This window comes from Pipistrellus hanaki (assembly GCF_964339955.1).
Source record: "Pipistrellus hanaki genome assembly, chromosome: 7".
NCBI classification, from domain to species: Eukaryota; Metazoa; Chordata; class Mammalia; order Chiroptera; family Vespertilionidae; genus Pipistrellus; species Pipistrellus hanaki.
This window is the reverse complement of record NC_140509.1, coordinates 25,295,014-25,316,145: the sequence shown is the minus strand read 5'-3', so window position 1 is coordinate 25,316,145 and position 21,132 is coordinate 25,295,014. Positions and strand designations below refer to the sequence as shown.

General features: G+C 43.0%; 1 protein-coding gene across 11 annotated transcripts in view; it reads right to left on the bottom strand.

Moving 5' to 3' along the window:
• PHF3 (PHD finger protein 3) overlaps nucleotides 1-5,216 on the bottom strand; it is an 84,791-nt gene extending 79,575 nt beyond the window's left edge. For 2 of the 11 annotated variants that reach the window (XM_084890369.1, XM_084890378.1), the window contains exon 1: nucleotides 4,844-5,216. The gene's annotated coding sequence lies outside the window, so the exon portion shown is untranslated. Of the gene's footprint in view, nucleotides 1-3,740; nucleotides 3,866-4,078; nucleotides 4,555-4,843 lie in introns of those variants that run through there. The other 9 variants (XM_084890379.1, XM_084890372.1, XM_084890377.1 and 6 more) reach the window with 8 other exon arrangements.
• Nucleotides 5,217-21,132: the final 15,916 nt, after the last annotated feature.

Below are 21,132 nucleotides of genomic sequence, written 5' to 3'. Positions count from 1 at the left end.
ATGTACCCTTGTCCCAAAATAAATTAGGAAATATGCATTTAGCCACTCCCTACACATAAAAAATAAAGTAAACATTTTACAAATTACCAACTATAAACTCTGCCATTCATTTTCAACCTACAATTTTAGAATGTCTTTATGAGGCCAGCTCATACAAATTATGAATGAATTAAAACTATAGCCAGCTGACATGGCTCAATGGTTGAGTGTCACCTATGAACCAGGAAGGAGGTCACAGTTTAATTCCTGGTCAGGGCACATGCCCAGTTTGTAGGATTGACGCCCACCAGTGGGGATTGTGCAGGAGACAGATGATCAATGATTCTCATCATTGATGTTTTTGTTTCTCTCTCTTCCTTCCTCCCTGAAATCAATAAAAATATCTTAATACATTTTTTAAAAGTCTAAAGTTTTGCCTTTCTGTACAATTTACTATTTCATGCAAAACTGTCTGATAAGTTAGATTTGTGCTAAGATATTAACACTTTTGTGAAACAGTTTGAAGTTTTTACTTAACTATTTCTTTTCATCCCCTCTTCATTATACAAATGATCATAAAATTTAAATCCCCTACTACAATATGAGTTAAATGCACAATGTATAGAAATGTTCAGTCCATACTCTGGGCAATCTCTCATACAATAGCTTTTAACTATTAATGTGATTTAACAATTCATTTCTCTAAATCTTTTTTTTTTTTTTTCTCGATCTAGAATATGTTCCTTGAGAGTACAAACAGCACCTGGAGCTCAAATATTTTGAATCAATTCAATCCTCTCAATATCTTTCCATCACAGGGCAACAATTTAAAAAGAATATTTCTGCTCTCAAAAATGCACCAGTATCTTATGTGCAACCATTTGCCAAATCAATTTTATAGTTAAAATATAAAATGTCTATGCTTTTGAAAAATACTCCAGGATCCTCAGAGGGTGCTCCAGGAAATAAAAGAGAAAGAGAGCCCAAGAAAAGAGATCCAGCAACCAAATGTCAGAATTCTTGAAGTGCAGATGCATGAAAATATTGAGCACTCAGCCGTGGTGACTCAGCGGTTACCTACTAGAGGCCAGGTGCACAAAATTCATGGGGGGTGGGGGTTCCCCCTCAGGAAGGCTGCACCCTCTCCAATCTGGGACCCCTCAAAGGATGTCCTACTGCCGGTTTACAGGGATTGGGCCTAAACCAGCAGTCAGACATCCCTCTTGCAATCTGGGACTGCTGGCTCCTAACCACTCACCTACCTGCCTGCCTGCCTGCCTGCCTGATTGCTCCTAACCACTCTGCCTGCCGGCCTGCTCACCCCCAACTGTCTCCTCCCCCCCCCAACCTGCTTGCCCCCAAATGCCCCCCTGCCAGCGTGATCACCTCCAACTGCCCCCCCCCCCCCCGTGCCAGTGTGCTCGCCCCCAACTGCCCCCCTGCTGGCCTGCTCACACACACACACACACACACACACACCGTCCTAATCACCTTCAATTGACCCCCACTGACAGCCTGCTTGACTCACCTCCAACTGGCCCCCCTGCAGGTCTACTAACCCCCAACGGCCCATCCCCCACCAGCTTAATCACCCACAACTGCCATCTCATCCTGACCTGATCACCCACAGCTGCCCTCCCCTCTGGCCTCTAACCGCCTCTACCTCGGCCCTGCCACCATGGCTTTGTCCAGAAGAACTCTGGAAGGTCTCCTGGAAGGTCTCCCAGTCTAATTAGCATATTACCCTTTACAGTTCAATTCCAATCAGGGCATACTATTATGCCCAGATTGTGGGCTCGATCCTAGCAGGGGGCATACAACAGAAGGTAGCTGATCACTGATTGATGTTTTTGATATTTCTACCTTTTTCTTCTTCTCCCTTCCTCTCTGATATCAATAAAAATTTAAAACCAATGAAATTTTAAAAAGAAAAAAAAGAAGAAAACAGGACTCTAAGAACCTTGAACTCCCTACAGTGTGTGGTGAAGTAATTATGGGTAATCCACAAACCTAAAGTTAGTCTAAGTTAAATGCACAATGCATAGAATTGTCCAGTCCATACTGTGGGCAATCAATAAAACTCATTATCCCCAAAATACAGAAAAGATATCCCCAAATCTTAAGTAAAAAGAATTTCATGAGAAATCTTTCTGAAGACAAAACAGCACACTTAAAAAAGCAAAATGTACCACTTGGCTAGCATGGTTCAGTGGTTGAAAGTCAATCTTATGAACTAGGAGAGCATGGTTCAAATCCTGGCTGGGGCACATGCCCAGTTTGCAGGCTCTATCCCCAAGTGTGGGGTGTGCAGGAGGCAGCCAATCAATGATTCTCTCTCATCAATGGTGATTCTCTCTCTCCCTCTCCCTTCCTCTCTGAAATCAATAAAATTTTTTTAAATTTTTAAAAAGCAAAATGTACCAAAAATGCAAATGCCATATTACCATGTCAAGGAAGATAACCATTATGTATATTTTAGAGCCCCCAAAACAGAACTGCATACATAATTTACACTTACCAGTTTTTCCAAGTATAATTCATACAATGTAAAAATGTAAACTCTTAAAAGATAATTTTGCACTAATCCAAATCATCACTTGCTTCCTTCCAACTTTGCTTTATTAATAAGCTATTACATAAGCAAAAATTAACTTTTCCTAGCTGATTCCAACATTAAGTACAATTTAAATTTTAACAGTATGGTTATAAGTAATTAACATACAAATTCCCTTCAATCTTCCTATCCTGAAATTTGAATTTGCCTAAAACTATTTTCCACCTACATTTATAGGAACCACTTTTCTTAGACTTTAGGTATCTGAATATGCAACCCGTTGCGTCTACTACAGGATCATCTAAAGTTAGCTGAGGTCTATCCAAACAGCATGGAATGCATAATTAATTCAGTGTGATAAAGAAGTTCACTATCCTCCATAAGGATGTAATAGCAGTATAATAAATTACACGTTCATGCCCTTCAATAAAGGGACCTACAAAGCATGCAAGGAATGGGAAAACTGGCCCTTATCACTATTTTTTATCCTTTTGAAATTCACCAGTACAGCTATCAAATAGAGCTCAGAATCTAAGATTGTAATTCTGCATCCTTAAAAAGTGGCCAACTTTCTGCTGCTAAGGAATCCACTGAACTGTGTGTGTTTAAACGGAGCAATGACAACTCCTAAAGTCCCCCCTTTAAATTCTGTTACTGTCTTGGGGAAATGGAGTATGCAGTTAAAAGCAGTAATAGTGAAGATGGTGGAGGGAAATTAATATATGGTCAGAAAACAAAAGAACAGAAAAAAACACAGTAAATTAAGAAAAGGTCTAAGTGGCAGTGAACGTTAAAAAAAACACTACTATTCTAAATAACAATCTTTATACACCACCTTTTGTGCTCTGGAACGGAGACACAAGTTCAAAAATAAAAGACTACTACAAAGGTCTCCTGGCTCTTTGACTCATGTCTCTCTTCTATCACTAACACACATTCAAACATTTTCATAATTCCCAACACCTCAGTCAAATATATTTAAAAAAAAAAAAAAAAGTTAGGAAATGAATGAGCAACGGAGGCGTCATTGTTTGGAAGATCTCAAACCACCAGTTTGGAAAAAAAGGCAGGCAAGCTCGAACCCCAACTAGTAACCAAATAGAACGTAGTACTAAACTATCCCCCAGTAGTTCGCTGTATCTTTTTTTTCCCCCCTCCTTTAGCTTAAAAACAAGGAGGCAAATTTCTCTGGTGAAGATTCCATTACTTATGCTTCCTTGTAAATTAAGCATCTCTCTGCACGTGACCAAGATTAATTAGGGCCGAGCAGCTATTGCGAGCAGCTATTAATGACTATCGATAGCCAGAACCATATTCTGCGAAATGATTCCTGAATAGCACCCAAAAAAAAAAAAAAAAATCAGACTCAAAGAACCTCGAATCACAGGAGTCTAGGAAATGGCATTTCCCACCCGCAGACGGGGAAGGGAAAGCTCCTTGGGGGGGACCGTGCGCCGCCCCAACACCCTCTCCCTTTCTTCTCGCCCCCGCCCCCGCCCCCGCCCCGGGTCAGGTGATTAGTTGCCGGGCTCCATTAACACGCACACAGCGACAAGTGGTTCCGTCAATTACACGAACCCTCCGAAGGCCAGAGCTCTGGCTTCTCCTCCTTCCAACCCGAGTCAGAGGCGTCGACAGTTTGGCTCCCGAGCACAAAAGCGCGCGGCAGGAAAGGGATGGACGGATGGATGGATGGATGGAGGGAGGGATGGAGGGAGCGCCAACTCCCCCATCTCTTATCTCCCAACGCGGGAACCGCACTCGGCCCCGCAGCCAAGGCCCGCGCCGCCTCCCCGGATCCGGGGCCCAGAGCGCCAAGCCGGGCGCCGGGCGCCCTCGGAGGGCAGAGGCCGGAGCGCGCAGGGCCGGGGCCTGCAGGCCGCGCCTCCTCCGAGGCCTGCGCGCCCGCGCGGCCGCGGCGACGGGGCACACTCACCCCCCGGGCGAGGGCCCCGGAGCGGGAGCCGGAACCAGGGGAGAGACCGCCGGCGGCGCCGACCCTCAGCCCCGGCGACCTCGCCGCCGCCGCCGCGGCTGGCTGGCTCCCTCCCTCCCTCCTTCCGTCCCTCCCTCCGTCCCCAGCCCGCGGTCCAAACGGCCCCGGGCGGCGCAGGGAGGCGCGGCCCGGACAGGCCGAGGACGTTACGCAAGAGGCCGGAGAGGCTGCCCCGCCGGAGGCCGGCGGGCGGCGCGGAGTGCGGCCGCGGGCGGGGCGGGGAGGGCGCCGGGCCGCCGTGCGTGCGGCCGGGGCTGGGGGAGGGGAGGGGAGGGTGCCCGTCTCGCTGGCCGCGGCCAAAGCCGCACACTCACCCAGCTCCGCCGACGAGCGCTACCACTGGCAGCCAGAGGAAGATGGTGGCCGCCGCCGCCGCGGAGGAGGAGGAGGAGGAGGAGGCGGAGGAGGAGGGGGCCGGGGGTGCGCGGAGAGGGGGTACGCGCAGGACGTCGGCGTCGCTGCCACAGCCTCTCTTCCTCACGGGGTCGGGCGGCTGCTGCTGACGACACCGTCCTGGCTAGCGCGCCGCCCCCCTCCTAGGCCTCGTTGCAGCAGCCGCCGCCGCCCAGAATGCGAGAGTCGCTGGCCTCGTGGGGACTGTACGGCGGTGCGAGACCCCACGGCCATCGGCGTGCGGCGGCGGCGGCGGCGCGGGGGGAGGAAAGCGAGCTGCGTCACGTGACCCTCTGTTTACCGTTCCGGGGCCGCGGCCGCGCCTGCGCACCGCGCGCCTCCCGCGCCTCTGCGGCCCCGGCGGCCGCGCTCCACGCGCCTCCGCCCGGTCCCGAGGCTTTTAAACGCCCGCGCACCGCCCGCGGCTCCGGGCTTTCACCTGGCGGGCGAGGGGAGAGGCTGAGAGACGGTCTCTTTTTTTTTTTTTTTTCTCGGCTATACTAAGCACTAAGGCGTCATCGTTAATGTCATGTTGATGGGCAAATCTGCTCCCCCCCAGCCCGGGTACTTTTTACCTTTTGTGTATGTGATCAAGAATGGTAGAGAAGAGGCAGCTGATCCATGTTCCTCTCTCATCCATGTTTATAACTCTCTATCCCTCTCTCCCTTTCTCTATGTAAAAAAATTTTTTTAAATAAATAAAATACGAAAAATAAAAAGTGCAAGATTCGTATAAAATATTTATAAAATGCTGAGAGGCAAAAAAAAAAAAAGACTTTAATACATGCAAAGGTATAGATCAGCTTCAAAAGTTTATTAACACTCTATTTGTTAAGGTATTGAAATATACAGTAAACACTTTTTTTACTTTGCTAATGAGAGTATACATTGTTACAACCTTGAAGAAATAAATACTATGTATAGCCATTTCAAATAGACATTATATGTAGCCAAAAAAAAAAAAAAAAGGATGGTAGAGAAGAAGAAAAAAGAAAGAGAGGTGGAGGACATTGAAGGAAAGCCTCTTGCCCAAGACTCCCTGCTGGCTGGACACCAAAGTCCCCTCATGAGCCACCTCCACCCTCAGCAGCTGGTGTGCTCCAGGGCCCAGGCTGCCGCCTCCAGGAAACATTCTGGCCTAAGGCAGCAGTTCCCAAAGTGTGGCCAGAGGACCCCCCGGAGAAGTCCCCAAGACTTCTCAGAATCTTCCGTTCTTTTGTATAAGGTCAGATTTTTCTTGATCTTTTTAAACCAAAACAATAAGGAAGCAAATGTGAGAATGCAGCCATCTGATAAGCACACATTGAAGAAATTTGCAAAAATGTAAAGCAATGCCGCTCTATTACATTTTGGGAAAATGTTTTTCATAATAACTGTATGTGATAACGGCGAATTGTTTTTAAATGTCATTTGCCTTAGGTTTAATTTCTAAGGGGAAACCTGTCAATAAATACAACTAACCCATATAAACAAAAGCTCTTGGAAGACCCTCAATAATTTTTAAGATTGTGGAAAGGTCCTGAGACCAAGAAGTTGAAAAACTCCCAACAAACTCCCTGGCCTAGGTTATGTGTCTAGGTTATGTGTTTTCAACAGCAGTTTGGACTGACCCCTATCTCAGCCTTTACTGAGCACTTGCTAGTCATCACGCTAACCAAAATGAACTTTTTTTTTTTTTCCAAAATGAACGCTTTAAGGACAGGAATTATGTCTGCTATCTGCAGGGACCATTACAGTGCCCTCTAAAGAATGACAGCCAGCCCTAACCGGTTTGGCTCAGAGGATAGAGTGTCAGCCTGTGGAATCTAGGGTCCCAGGTTGGATTCAGGTTAAGGGCACATCCCCAGTACGGGGTGTGCAGGAGGCAACTGATTGATGTTTCTCTCTCATTGATGTTTCTAACTCTCTCTCTCTCTCTCTCCTTTCCTCTCTGTAAAAAATCAATAAGATGTATTTTAAAATAAAGAATGACAGCCCTACTGTCAGCAATTAAATGACACCAGCACCTGCTGTGCTCTTCTAAAAGCTTTATTTGTTGATTTATGCCTCACGCCAACCACAGGCCACATTTTAAAATTTGTACAAAGTAGAATAGTCTACAGGCATGTGGTGAAGATCTCTTCTGTAACTAAGTCTGTTATTTCAAGTACTCCCAATGCTAAATGCTTATCCACAAAGGAAATTTAGGTTGTCCTAATTCTACTGGAATCCTAGAGTTCCAGCCCCTGCTTTAACTCATCAACCCTTCAAAACTTTGACAATCTTTTTTTAAAATTGTTTTTGAGCCTTGGCCAGTTTGGTTCAGTGATTAAGAAGTGGGATTTTTGGCTGAAACCGGTTTGGCTCAGTGGATAGAGCCAAACTCTGCGGACTGAAGGGTCCCAGGTTTGATTCCGGTCAAGGGCATGTGCCCTGGTTGTGGGCACATCTCCAGGGCGGGGTGTGCAGGAGGCAGCTGATCTATGAGTCTCTCTGATCAATGTTTCGAGCTCTCTATCCCTCTCTCTTCCTCTCTGTAAAAAATCAATAAAATATATTTTTTTTAAAAAAGGAAATGGGATTTTTGGACTGGAACACGCAGTATTACCCTGGGAAGACTGGTTCCTGGGATGAATTTTCGGGCAGAAGGTGCTATAGCAAAGGTGGAAATTTATTCAAGAACAAGTACCGACTCCCACATGGGGAAAAGGAAAGAATCCCACTGAGTTCCTTTTTCCTAGAGCTTGTTAAGGGTCTTTGTGCCTTGATATCCTCTCTGATTGGTCACTATTCCCTTAGACTAGTTACAATGGTAATAGGAACTCCTGGGCTCAAAGGTCTAATCTCACATTTCCTCCCCTCCTTCCTTGTTTTCTTATTCCCTTTGGGTTTTCTTCTCCTTCTGGGTGTAGGGCTTCCTTCTCTTTATTTTGTAAATATAGACCTTTTGCAGTTCCCAGCTCCCCTATTCTATGGAAATACACCTTCTGCTGCTCTGCAGCCCAGTGCTTTTTTCATGTCCTTCTTAATTTCTAAAATTTCCTAAACCTGTCTTTTTCACCCCTAAAAATTCCTGTTTCCATTAGAGCCATCAACCCTTGGACTTGAAGGGTCATGGGTTCAATCTGGCCAAGGGCATGTACCTTAATCCCCAGCCCTGGTTGGGCCCATGGGAGAGGCAACCATTGATGTTTCTCTGTTTCAATCCCTCCCTCCACTCCCTAAAAAAAAAAAAAAAAGAAAAGAAAAGAAAAATGCTTTTTGAAAAAGGAAAATAGAAATGAGTAATTTAAAAATGTTTTTTACTTAAAATGTCTGGGGTGAATTGCAAAAATAAATCTACTTTTACCTTTATTCTTTTTCTGGACCTCAATGTGAAATTTGAAAAAAGTGATATGGGATTTTTGGACTGGAACACGCGGTGTTCCCCCGGGCAGGATGGCTTCCCTGGGCTCTTTGTCCATCTGCGTTGAAGAATGAAACCACGGGTAAAAGGTGGGATAGTAAAGGTGGGAATTTATTGAAGAACAAGCACAGACTCCCAGGTGGGAAGGGGGAAAGAATCCACATCACAGACTCCCACGTGGGGAAGGGGAAAGAGTCCCACTGAGTTCCTTTTCCCACAGTTTATAAAGGCTGCAGTTTTTTTGTGCCTCCATATCCCCTCTGATTGGTCACTATTCCCCTTTGATTTGGTCACTATAGCAACTCCTGAGTTCAAAGGTCAAACTTCAGATGGGATGGTGAGGCCTTCCTCCCTCCTTGTTCTCCTGTTCCGTTTGGGCTTTCTTCCTTCTTTATTTTGTAAATATAGACCTTTTGCTTCTCTCAGTTCCCTTGTCTTATGGAAATGTAACTGTTGCCTCTCCAACTCCCTTGTCTTATGGAAATATAACTTTTGTAGCTCTGTAGCCCTGTGCTTTTTCCATGGACCCCCTTAATTTTAAAAATTCCCTAAACCTGTGTATTTCACCCCTAAAAAATCCTGTTTCAAAAGCATTAGGAAAATATAAGATTATTGCTATGAATAAAATCCAATCCTAACAGAATTCAATAGAGTAGAGCTCAAATGAAAAGTCATTAGATGGAAAATCCCTTTAGAAAAGTTGGGGAAAACTTACCCTATTCGAGAAATTTTAGTAAATTTATGGGGAAAAAAATGTTGGCCTGGCTGGCATGGCTCATTGGTTGAACGTCAACCTAGAAGCCAGGAGGTCAAGGGTTTGATTCCTGGTAAGGCAATATACCCAGGTTTCAGGCTCAATTCCCCAATTAATGACTCATCATTGATGTTTCTATCTCTCTCTCCTTCTCCCTTTCTCTCTGAAATCAATAAAAATAAATGGAGGTAAAAATTGAATGTAGGAATTATAAGGCTGTCATATTTACAAAACAAAGATTTTTAATCCTAAAAATTCCAAAAAGCTTGTCATAAATCATAATGTTTTGATTCTATTATTTTTGAATGAGCCAAGGGCTCAAGTTTCACATTTGTCCATTAATGATCTTTGCATTTTGCTTCCAGATATAAACACAATACATGCAAAGTTTGCTAAAAGAAAGAACCAGCATAACACTGGGAATGGATCTAACTGAATGCAGGACACTGTTTAAGTTAAAAAACCTATCAGAAAATCAGATTATATTTGAAAACTCCAAATTAACTCAGAAAATTAACTTTGGCAGAAAACAAGACAACCAACAATGGCTAAAACTGACAATATATTTGTAAGTGACTTAAAAATTATAAAAACTGACAAAATTTGGATTTTGTAAACTTTACCCAAGAAAATTGAGCCTGAAAGAGATTGAGGCATTGCAAGACATCTCACAATACAGATACAAAGGTTAATATTGATATGAAAAAATGTATGCCATTACTGAAACTTTAGTCCCTACAGTATCAGTTTATTAAAGATCAAAGAGGGAAGCCTGACTGATGTAGCTCTGTGGGTGAGCATTGACCTATGAACCAAGAGGTCACGGTTCAATTCCAAGTCAGGGCACAAACCCAAGTTGCAGGATTGTGTGCTCAATCCCCAGTGGGAGTTGTAGAGGAGGCAGACAGCCAATGATTCTTTTTCATCACTGATGTTTCTCTCTCTCCCTTCCTCTCTGAAATCAATACAAGTCCTATCTAATAAAAGGGTAATATGCAAATTGACCATTACTCCAACACATTACTCCACCGCCATGTGGTCAAATATGGCTGACCCCATGTGGACACAAGATGGCCACCACAAGATGGCCAGCAGGGGAGGGCAGTTGGGGGTGATCAGGGCAGCACGGAGGGAAGTTGGGAGGGACCAGGCCTGAAAGGGAGGGGAGTTAGGGGTGACAGGGCCAGCAGAGGAGGGCAGTTGCTGGGGGGGAGGGGGGCAGGCCTGCAGGGGAGGGCAATTGGGAGGGACCAAATAGGAGTAATCAGGCCAGCAGGGGAGCAGTTAGGCATTAATTAGGCTGGCAGGGGAGTGATTAGGGGGTGATCAGGCTGGCAGGCAGAAGCAGTTAGGGGCAATCAGGAAGGCAGGTAGATGAGCAATTGGGAGTCAGCAGTCCTGGATTGTGAAAGGGATGTCCGACTGCCCATTGGGATTGCAGTCAGACATCCCTCAAGGGGTCCCAGATTAGAGAGGGTTCAGGCTGGGCTGAGGGCCACATAGACCCTGCCCCCATGCATGAATTCTGTGCCTCAGGCCTCTGGTATATTTATAATATAAAAAAAGAAGAAGAAGAAACTGCTAAGCAGAAATGGAAAGATTAGCCCACTGGTCAGCAAACTGTAGCTCGAGAGCCACATTCGGCTCTTAGGCCCCTTGAGTTTTTAGGAAAGGCCAGCTTAGGAGTACTCTAATTAAGTTAATAACAATCTACCTACCTATATAGTTTAAATTTAGAAAATTTGGCTCTCATAAGAAATTTCAATCGTTGTACTGTTGATATCTGGCTCTGTTGATTAATGAGTTTGCCAACCACTGGCCTAGCCTAAGGTAAGAGGGATGAAAAAAATATGCAGCCTCCAGCTGAGAGACTTGGAGAGCAAATAAAGTCCTCAGGGAATAACCAGAATTCATTTACTAGTAAATCAGGGAGGTAAAGGTCAAATGCTGAGAGGCAGTTAAATATAACTTTCCACTGGTTCAAGACTCATCTCCCAGTTGAGAGAACAGTGATTTGCACTCCAAGCACGTACAGAACCAGATTCATCAGATAGGATTAAGAAAAAAATCAAGTTTCGTTTGGCCCCTGGCACAGTGGGAAAGCTAAAGCGCAGGTCCTTAGCCCAAAGGCACAGGAAGGGTAAGAGTCCCTTCCCCGCCCAGGAGACAAAAAAGATGGTGACTATCCTCCCAAAAACTTGCATTTTCCCAAGATGCCCTGAGTCATGTCACCAACAGTCATCTCAGCAAGTTACAGCAAAGCAGAAGGCAGGTCCGTTAGGTCAGACCGCCTCAGAGTAGGGGCTAAGGAACTTCCTTTTTTTACGGCTTTTCGCAAAGGGAGCAGTCCCAGCATTCCCTGGGCTAGACCGCGCATTCACGACTCTTTCCAATTATATCCCTCAAAGCTAATCACTTGTTTATCATTTGTATTTGAATTCAAACTATTGAAGAAAAAGTAAGAAAATTGTGCTTAATTTATCTGCAGATCTGCGATCCTAGAGAAAATACAGCATTTGCTAGGAGGGTCCAGGCCTAGGAGAGTAGGCCCAGGTAGTCCGGTCAATGAAAATATGTAAGAGCACAAACTGTAACGGTGGGAAGAAAGGACCCAGGAAGAGGATTTCATCAGACTAGAGGAGGGACTGGGAACTGAGGGGATGAGACTGTGGTTCTTCACTAATAACCAAGGAAGTCAGAGGAAGAGGGCTTAATCGGAAGGAAAAGCTAATCCCCAAACTCCTTGGTGGTAATGAATTTGGGATGTTCTAGAAAAAGAAAAAGCTAGCGTGGTTGAACCTGGTAAGCTAGAATCTGTTGCAAACAAAATTGGAAGCCATTGGGAGATTTTTAAGTAAGGAATAACATGATCTGTTTTTTTATTTTGTTTTGTTTTGTTTTTTTAAATATATTTGGGAGAGAGCTAGAGAGCTAGAAACATCGATGAGAGAGAAACATCGATCAGCTGCCTCTTGCACACCCCCTACCGGGGATGTGCCCGCAACCAAAGTACATGCCCCTGAGGGGAATTGAACCCGGGACCTTTCAGTATACAGACCGACGCTCTACCACTGAGCCAAACCGGTTTTGGCATGATCTGTTTTGTTGTTGTTGTTTTGTAGCAGCTTTGTTGAGACTTTACATATCATAAAATTCATCCATTTGAATTGCACAATTTAATTTTTTAAAGTCCATTCATAAAATTGCACATCAATACTGTAATTAATTTTAGATTTTTGTGAACGGTGCCCTAGCCTATTTGGCTCAGTAGATAGAGCCTCAGTCTGCAGACTGAAGTGTCCCAAGTTCGATTCTGGTCAAGGGCACATGCCTGGATTGTGGGCTCCATTCCCAGTAGGGAGCATACAGGAAGCGGCTGATCAATGATTCTTTCTCATCATTGATGTTTCTATCTTTCCCTCTCCCTTCCTCTCTGAAATAAATAAAAATATATTATTTTAAAGAATTTTTTTTGTGGATGGAAAATGGGCTGCATACTAAACCTGACAAGCTCAGGGAAGGCCTGCATGGTGGGTCTTGCCAACTCAGAGACCTAAAGTAACCACATATGATGAACATTTCTATTTCTTCTTTTTATTGATTTCAGAGAGGAAAGAAGAGAGAGATAGAAACATCAATGAGCCGAAACTGGTTTGGTTCCGTGGATAGAGCGTCGGCCTGCGGACTGAAAGGTCCCAGGTTCAATTACGGTCCAGGGCATGTATTATACTTTGGTTGTAGGTACATCCCCAGTGGGGGGTGTGCAAGAGGCAGCTGATCGATGTTTCTAACTCTGTATGCCACTTTCTTCCTCTCTGTAAAAAACCAATAATAATAAAATATTTATTTATTTATTTATTTATTTTAAAGAAACATCAATGCTGAGAGAAAATCATTGAGGGGCTGCTTCCTGTATGCCCCAGCCCCCCCACCATGGGGATCAAGCCCGAAACCTGGGCATGTGCCCTGACTGGGAATCGAACCAGTGACCTCTTGATTCATGGGTCCATGTTCAACGACTGAGTCAGGCAGGTCAGCCAAAGGTCATTCTTTACAATTGTTATTGTGTTAATTGTTTTGTATTAACTATCCAATACCCACCAATGTAAAAGAAGTATGTGTTTCTCTGTTTTACTTTTTTTGTCCAATCCCAGAGAATTCCCCACTTTGCTTTCTTCTGCCTTCCTAATCCAACACTAATGAATTTCATATAACCCCTTTATGTCTCCTTTTATTCTAATGCATAAAATAAGGTGCAAAACTGTCATTATCTGGAATACTTTCTCAATCCATTGAAATTTTGCTTCTCAGCAATTGTTGTCATTTTGGCTCAAATACACTCATAAAAATTCTTACAGGTTTGGACATTTCTCACCTTGACATTTTCATTCCAAAAAGAAATCACTAACCTTTTAGCCATCACTACCCAACCCCCATCCTCCCACCAGTCCTAAGCAACCAGGAATTACTTTTCTCTAATCTACTTCTTTTCTCTACAGATTTGCCCATTCTGGAGATTTCCTATGAACAGAATCATAAAACCACCTAATCCTTTGGTTTCAGTTCAAACATCACTTCTTTCAGGACACCTTCCCTAATTCCCCACTGATCCTCTTTTTTTCATAACTCTTACCACTTAATTATTTAATTAAGCATGTGTAAATTAATTGCTTAACGTTCCTCCTCTCTTCTATAGTACTCTTCAAAACAGCAAAGACTATATAAAGCTGCTCAAATCTTTCCTCATACCCAGCACAAATTTGGCTCATAATAGAAATTTAATATATTTTATTGATTTTGTACAGAGAGGAAGAGAGAGAGATAGAGTTAGAAACATCGATGAGAGAGAGTCATCGATCAGCTGCCTCTTGCACACCCCCTATTGGGGATGTGCCCGCAACCAAGGTACATGCCCTTGACCGGAATCGAACCCGGGTCCCCTCAGTCCCCAAGCCGACGCTCTATCCATTGAGCCAAACCGGTCCTGGCTCATAATAGAAATTTAATAAACATTCCTTGGCATACTTACTCAAATCTAGCAAAAGTGGATTTGCATGAGGACTTTAACCTCTAAGAAAAGATTTTTGTTGTGTCTCACCATCACCTTTTACTGTCTTTATCCAATCACTCCGCTCCAGCCTCCCCAAGGCCAGAGGTCAAAGAGGGTGGAGACTGAACAATGGATATTGGTTCATGAGCCAGGTAGGCCCAGTATAATTTTGTCCCAATGCTTCTCCAGGAAGAAGCCAAAGGAGTTGTTTTCAACGGAAGGAGTTTGTGAAATGTGAAGTTACAAAGCACTGTTCCTAGGTATTCAGAAGACCAAGTGTGGTGTAGAAGGAAGAGGAGGCATTTCCTCTATTTCTGAGTTGAACACAGACAGCTCTGACATCCACCAGACTTCGGGGGATGTGTTGCTTTGTTAGCACCTTGAGGGTTCACACTTTTGACAGCCTTGGGAGATGTGAACTTCAGTCTGGCCATCACCATTATCATGGTGCTTCCCCCTCCGCAAACACAATAGTTTTTTGATTTAGTAGGCAATGAATGTAAGGAAATCTGGGGCAGGATAATAAAACACTGTGAGCTCCTGTGAAACCCGTTAATCAGGTTAAGCTTGATGTATATAAACCCAAACTTAGCCATTGGTATTTCTTATGGGATCACTACACTCTTGTCCCCCGACCTCCACCCCCAATAAAGGTGGCAAGATCAAATCTCTGTACATTATATAAGAACTGGAGCACACCAGCTCCAGCAGCAGTAGGAGGAACTGGGTATCCCTTTTATGTGACAATCAAATGAAGTACATATTTAGTCATGCAGAGATTAACATTTTAGGCAAATGACAAATGCTTGCATGGTAGTTAATATTTAACAAAAACTGATGCCGAACCAAAGGGCACCTTAAAAGAATGAACTTCTAGAAAACAATAATAAAAAAGTTATTGTTATTATACATTTATTATAAAAACTGTTAGCAGTTTGATTTTAAAAGTTTGATAATACAGGTCAGGAAAAATCACTGTTAAACACACAGCAATGAAGTTGCCTTTATAGTCCCTGTGTTTTGGTTTCTCCCCTAAAAATAGAGATAATAGGAGCACCCATCTTCTAGAAGAGTTCTGAAGATTAAATAATGTAAGGCTTTTAGAACATTTCTTAGTGTTGTCGTGGACTACAGGAAAAAAAGGGCCAACGCAGAAAGAAGGTCACCTCCTGCAAGCCAAAGATAGAGAGCTCAGGAGAAGCCACGCAGCTGGCATCTCCATCTTTGCTGTCCAGGTTCCAGAACTGTGAGAAGAAGAAAAAATCTGTTGTTTATGTCTTCCAGTCAGTAGTATTTTGAGATGGCAGCCTTACCAGACTAAACAAGAAAGAAAAGAAAAGAAAAGAAGAGAAAAGAAGAGAAAAGAAAAGAAAAGATATATGGTAGATGTTCAGATTCTGTCAGCTCTTATTATTATCTATTATTTCCCAAGCCCATGAGGGGCCCAGAACCTCTCCTATTAGGTTATCAATATTAAAAGACTATTCTGTTTTTCACACGTAACCACTCCCAGGTATTACTTTTTATAGTTTCCTACTCTTCAGTCTTGTCTTTTATTTATTTAGATGGTTAGCATAGTATTTTTAGAGTCTGCATTTGGTAATTCCAATATCTGAATTCCCTGAGGATCTGCTTCTTGCTCATGGAAGCAGATTGTCTGTGGTTGCTGTGCATTTTGCTTGCAAATAAAATATTTAAAGTTACTTTCCTCCAGAAAAATTAGCATTTGTGTCAGGCCGTGTATAAGTTCATAGAAAACCAAGTTCATGTCTTGAATTTTTTGGATGTCCCAGAAGTTTCTACTGGGCTGTAATTCTACATGGGTTCTTTCTTAGTTTGAAAGTACAGCCCCTACCCTAGTCAGTTTGGCTCTGTGGATAGAGCATTAGCCTGCAAATGGTCCCGCGTTCGATTCCAATCAAGGGTACAAGGGTACAAACAAGGGGTTGCGGGCTCAATTCCCAGTAGGGAGCGTGCAGGAGGCAGCCGATCAATCATTATCTTCATTGATGTTTCCATCCTTTTTCCCTCTCCCTTCCTTTTTTGAAATCAATAAAAATCCACTGAGCCAAACCGGTTAGGTCTAGACAGTGTACTTTTAGAGAGAGAGGAAGGGAGCAGGAGAGAGAGAAACATTGATGTGAGAGAGAAACATCAATTGGCTCCTGTACCACCCACGCCCAACAAGCCCCCACTAGGGATCGAGTCCACAACCTGTGCATGTGCCCTAATCAGGAATTGAACCGGCAACCTTTCTGTGTGTGGGATGACTCCCAACCAACTGAGCCACACAGGCCAGAGACATTTAGTCATTTCTTAAGAGCTGTAGTTATGGTGTCAGAGTCCTTTGTGTCTTGTATATAAAATAAGAGGAAAAAATCGCCTCCCAAGAATGGGAAACTTTGCAGACCAATAATCAATCTCATGTTAATATTAACACCTGGTATGCTCTTGGTAAATATGATTAAGACAAATAAATAAAATTAATAGGTTGAGTGCACTTACTGTTTCTCCCTCCCTACATATCATTGAAATGATAGTAAAGCAATACAAATGGGAATAAAACCATAGCAGTAAATAAAATGGGAAAGCAGTTGATTAATCAGAATTATCAATGGATTTCTGGAAAAAGGAAAACGGATAGTAGTTTGTTGACAATAACACAAAGCAGAAGCTTCAGTTTAAAATACAAGCATGGGGAAGCTACCGATAGGATCTGAACTTACCAGCGGAAGACTCTACAGAGGCTTCAGTTGTGAAACTGTCACGTTCCAACACGATAGCTAGTAAGTCTACTTCTGGAACAACTATTCTGTTTGTTGTATCCCTCTTTCTGAAAGAGGAGAGCAACTAGAAGCCCCGAATTGGGCTAAGAATGGGAGCGGTTTTCCAAAGACATTTTTAAAAACTTCCTAAGGAGGCCTAAGGCTTCTGCTATGAGAGTTACATCCCAGAGCAGTCTCCCCACCCCCATTCTGACTCTCTGGTAGTTCTCCAAACTGTCCTCTTTATCTCTACCTGGAAAGCCTGCATAAAGTTGGCCAACCAGTACTCTCACTCATTTACTTATATATTGCTACTAGTCTGGGGTGAGGCCTATTGGAGGAACAATACACAGCAGTAGAAACCTATATCAGCATTTATACTAAGTAACCTGGCCTTTTATTTTGTAAATATAAATGAAAAAGTACATGAATGTAAAAGACCACGATGAACAACCAAACAATCAAAAAAAAATTGGTGGAAACAGCCAATTTGGGATGAGAAAAGAACTTGTAAGACTGGCAAAACTGAATTAGTACCCTCTGAAAAGTTCAGAGTGATATTTTATCCATATGCTAGATTTTTACAATACTAGAAATTATTAAAAACAATCAGAAAACACCAAAAGCTTTGGAAGCAAAAAAAGAAAAGGACTACAAGGAAATCTCCCAGAATGAAGAGGAAAAAGATGGAGATGGAAAGATGGTATATAGAAGATCAATCCAGAAACTCCAATAATTTACTTATATATGTATGTCACAAACAAAGAATTAAAGAACTTGAGGACAGAAGATTATAAAAGAAATTCGGGGAAAAGAGACTGAAAATAAAGCTTTGTGGGTTTTTTTTTTTAAATATATTTTTATTGATTTCATAGAGGAAGGGAGAGGGGGAGAGAGAGAGAAATATCAATGATGAGAGAGAGCCATAACCAGTTTGGCTCAGTAGACAGAGCGTAGAAATCGGTCCCAGGTGCGATTTCGGTGAAGGGTATATACCTTGGTTGCAGGCTTCTCCCAGCCTGGGCTCTGGTCGAGGCTCATGAGGAGGCAACCAACTGATGTGCTTCTCTCACATCAGTGTTTCTTTCTGTCTTTCCCTCTCTCTTCCACTCTCCCTAAGAAACAAGCAAAAATATTCTCAGAAACATCCATCAGCTGTACACCCCACACTGGGGATCTACCCTACAATTTTGGCATGTGCCCTGACTGGGACTTGCACCATGCCTTCTAGGTTCATATGTCAATGCTCAATCACTGAGCCACACCAGCCGGGCTGAAAGCAAAATACCTATGAAGAATCAGGTAGCTGTATAAAAAATACAATAAAATATACATATTTTTTTCTCATTATATTTAACCCTATCAAGGATAAAGATAAAATTCTAAAAGCTTTCATAAAAAATAATAATAAATAAATAAAAGAAAAGCTTCATAAAGAAAACCGAGGTTCATTCACTTGTAATAGTAATGAAAATCCAACCGACATTTGTCTTTTTCCCCCCAGTGCGTTGGTTCCCTCCAGGGCAGCACAGAATTTGGGAAAGGACAAAGACTGAAGAACAGAACACACTTTGGAGAATTCTGTGCTGGGTTTACTCTGTCCTCACAGCCAAGGGAGACATTATGAATGGGAAGAACTAAAGCAAAGATGAGCCACTGCATGGTTATTATTATTGTTGTTGTTATTACAAAAGGTTATACTTAAATGTACAGCAGGCTCCAAGAAAACACTTCATCCCAGCTTCAGGCGACAACAGATGTGACGGCAGGAAATCCATGTGTTAAACAGAAATGGGCTAATGGATCATCATTGCCGTAGGCCAGTGGTCAGCAAACTCATTAGTCAACAGAGCCAAATATCCACAGTACAACAATTGGAATTTCTTTTGAGAGCCATATTCTTTAAACTTAAACTTCTTCTAAAGCCACTTCTTCAAAATAGATTCGCCCAGGCCGTGGTATTTTGTGGAAGAGCGTCACTCAAGGGGCCAAAGAGCCGCATGCGGCTCAGAAGCTGCAGTTTGCCGACCGCGGCCTAGGCGCAAGGAACAGCTCACTTTTTGCCAGATTTCTTCGTTCCACCTGTGGCCAGCGAGCCCTTCCCCAGGACCTTCACTGTTAGCAACCAGGAGTTTCTTCTGTTTTTGCTCCTGCTCCAATGCCTTATTTCCTCGTTCATCTCCTTGGCCCGCTCCTTGGGCTGATTCAGGGGCTTCCTGTTTTGTTTTTGTTTTGTTTTATCAGCAAGGCAAAAGAAAAGCAATTAGAAATACCAGTAAAGCCGAGACCGGTTTGGCTCAATGGATAGAGCGTCGGCTTGGGGACTGAAGGGTCCCAGGTTCGATTCCAGTCAAGGGCATGTACCTTGGTTACGGGCATATCCCCAGTAGGGGGTGTGCAAGAGGCAACTGATGGATGACTCTCTCTCATCAATGTTTCTAACTATCTCTCTCCCTTCTTCTCTGTACAAAATCAATAAAATATATTAAAAAAAAAAAAAAAGAAATACCAGTAAAAATTAAAAGCTTTATGAGAAACAGTGGTTTAAATATAGTAAACTGAAATATAGAATTACATGCATGATTGGTTGAATGTAAGAAGAGAAAATATTTTTTTAAATATATATTTTTTATTGATTTCACAGAGGAAGGAACAGGGAGAGATAGAAACATCAATAATGAGAGAGAATTATTGATTGGCTGTCTCCTGCATGTCCCAGATGTGTTATCAAGCCTGCAACCCCAGCATGTGCTCTGACCAGGAATCAAACTATGACCTCCTGGTTCATAGGTCCATGCTCAACCACTGAGCCACACTGGCAGAGCAGGAATAGAAATATTTGTACATTGCTGGAAGAAATATAATCATTTCCATTACTTGGGGAAATAAAGAAAGCACTGATTACTAAGTTTTTATCAAAACCATTCTTCTCTTCTTCCTGGACATATAGCTGGGCTATCTTTCCCAGCTTCTCTTGCACTTAGACGTCGTCATGTAACAGAGTGTTACCGGTAGAATGAAAAGTGATGTGCTTCGTTCACAAAGTATGGTGATTACCAGAGGGGAAGGGGGGGAGGGTAGAGGGAGGTAGAAGAGGGTATGGGGAGATAGTGGACAGAGACTGAACTGTGTAGTGAACACACACAGCAGTGTATAGAGGATGTATTATAGAATTGTACACCTGAAACCTATACATTTTATTAACAAATGTCACCTGAATAAATTCGTGTGTGTGTGTGTGTGTGTGTGTGTGTGTGTGTGTGTGTAAGTGATGTGCTTCTCCATGTACTTTTCCATTTATGGCTGCCTGGGATGGCAAAGCACAGGGAAACCTGGAAAACACGTGTTAAAAATGGCAGGATCCCTGGCAGCATGGTTACCTGAATGCTGCGTGGAGCAAGGTCCCCTTCACCCGATCCCCTCTGCAAGTGATAAGTAACTAGGAAGGTCTGAGCACATGCTGTTGTAAGCTTTTAGGTGAATGAGAAGTAAACTGCTATGGAACTGAAGCAGGACATTTTGGGGTCTATTTATTACTGTAGCCTAACCTACCCTGGAGATGCATTTTTGGCTATATTTAATACCTACATATGATCATTGTCAGCAGTTCTGTTTCTGGGTATATGTATTCCCTAAAGAAACACAGTCATGTCAACAGGGATGCCTGATGAAGGGAACCAAAATTTTCCACCCTGAAACTGCTTATTTGGATATTGATTTTAAGCTGTTTATTAAGAAACAAAATACTCAGGGGAAAAAAATCACAATTTATTCATTCCTGTATGAGAGTCGTTCATTTCCCCCCTTTTTCTCTCTATTGCCATCAGGGTTGCAATGAACATCCTAGAACAGTGTGGGGACAAAAATAATTAATACTTTTATCAGACTGAAGGGTACTGTTTGCCTAAGCACTTCAAAGCCCAGTAAGACACAAACAGGAGCTTGCAGCCAAGAAAGTAAGGATTTATTAAGCACGTGGCGCCATGCCCAGAGCCACAGGTAGCTCAAGCTCAAAGACCTGGCTTCTCAATGGCTTTTAGAAGATGGATTACATAAAGAAAAAAATCATTAATCACGGTGACTAATAGAGTTAGGGTTGTGGTCTCTGCTGATTGATTGGTGCTAGGGTAGGGGGTAATTGATCATTGTATTTGGTCCTGATGTCAGCCATCGAGTTGTTTTGACCAATTTTGCAAGGATTTGCTTTGTGGTATCGTTTTGCTTTCCTGGGTCCAGAACTAAAACACCACTGGGGC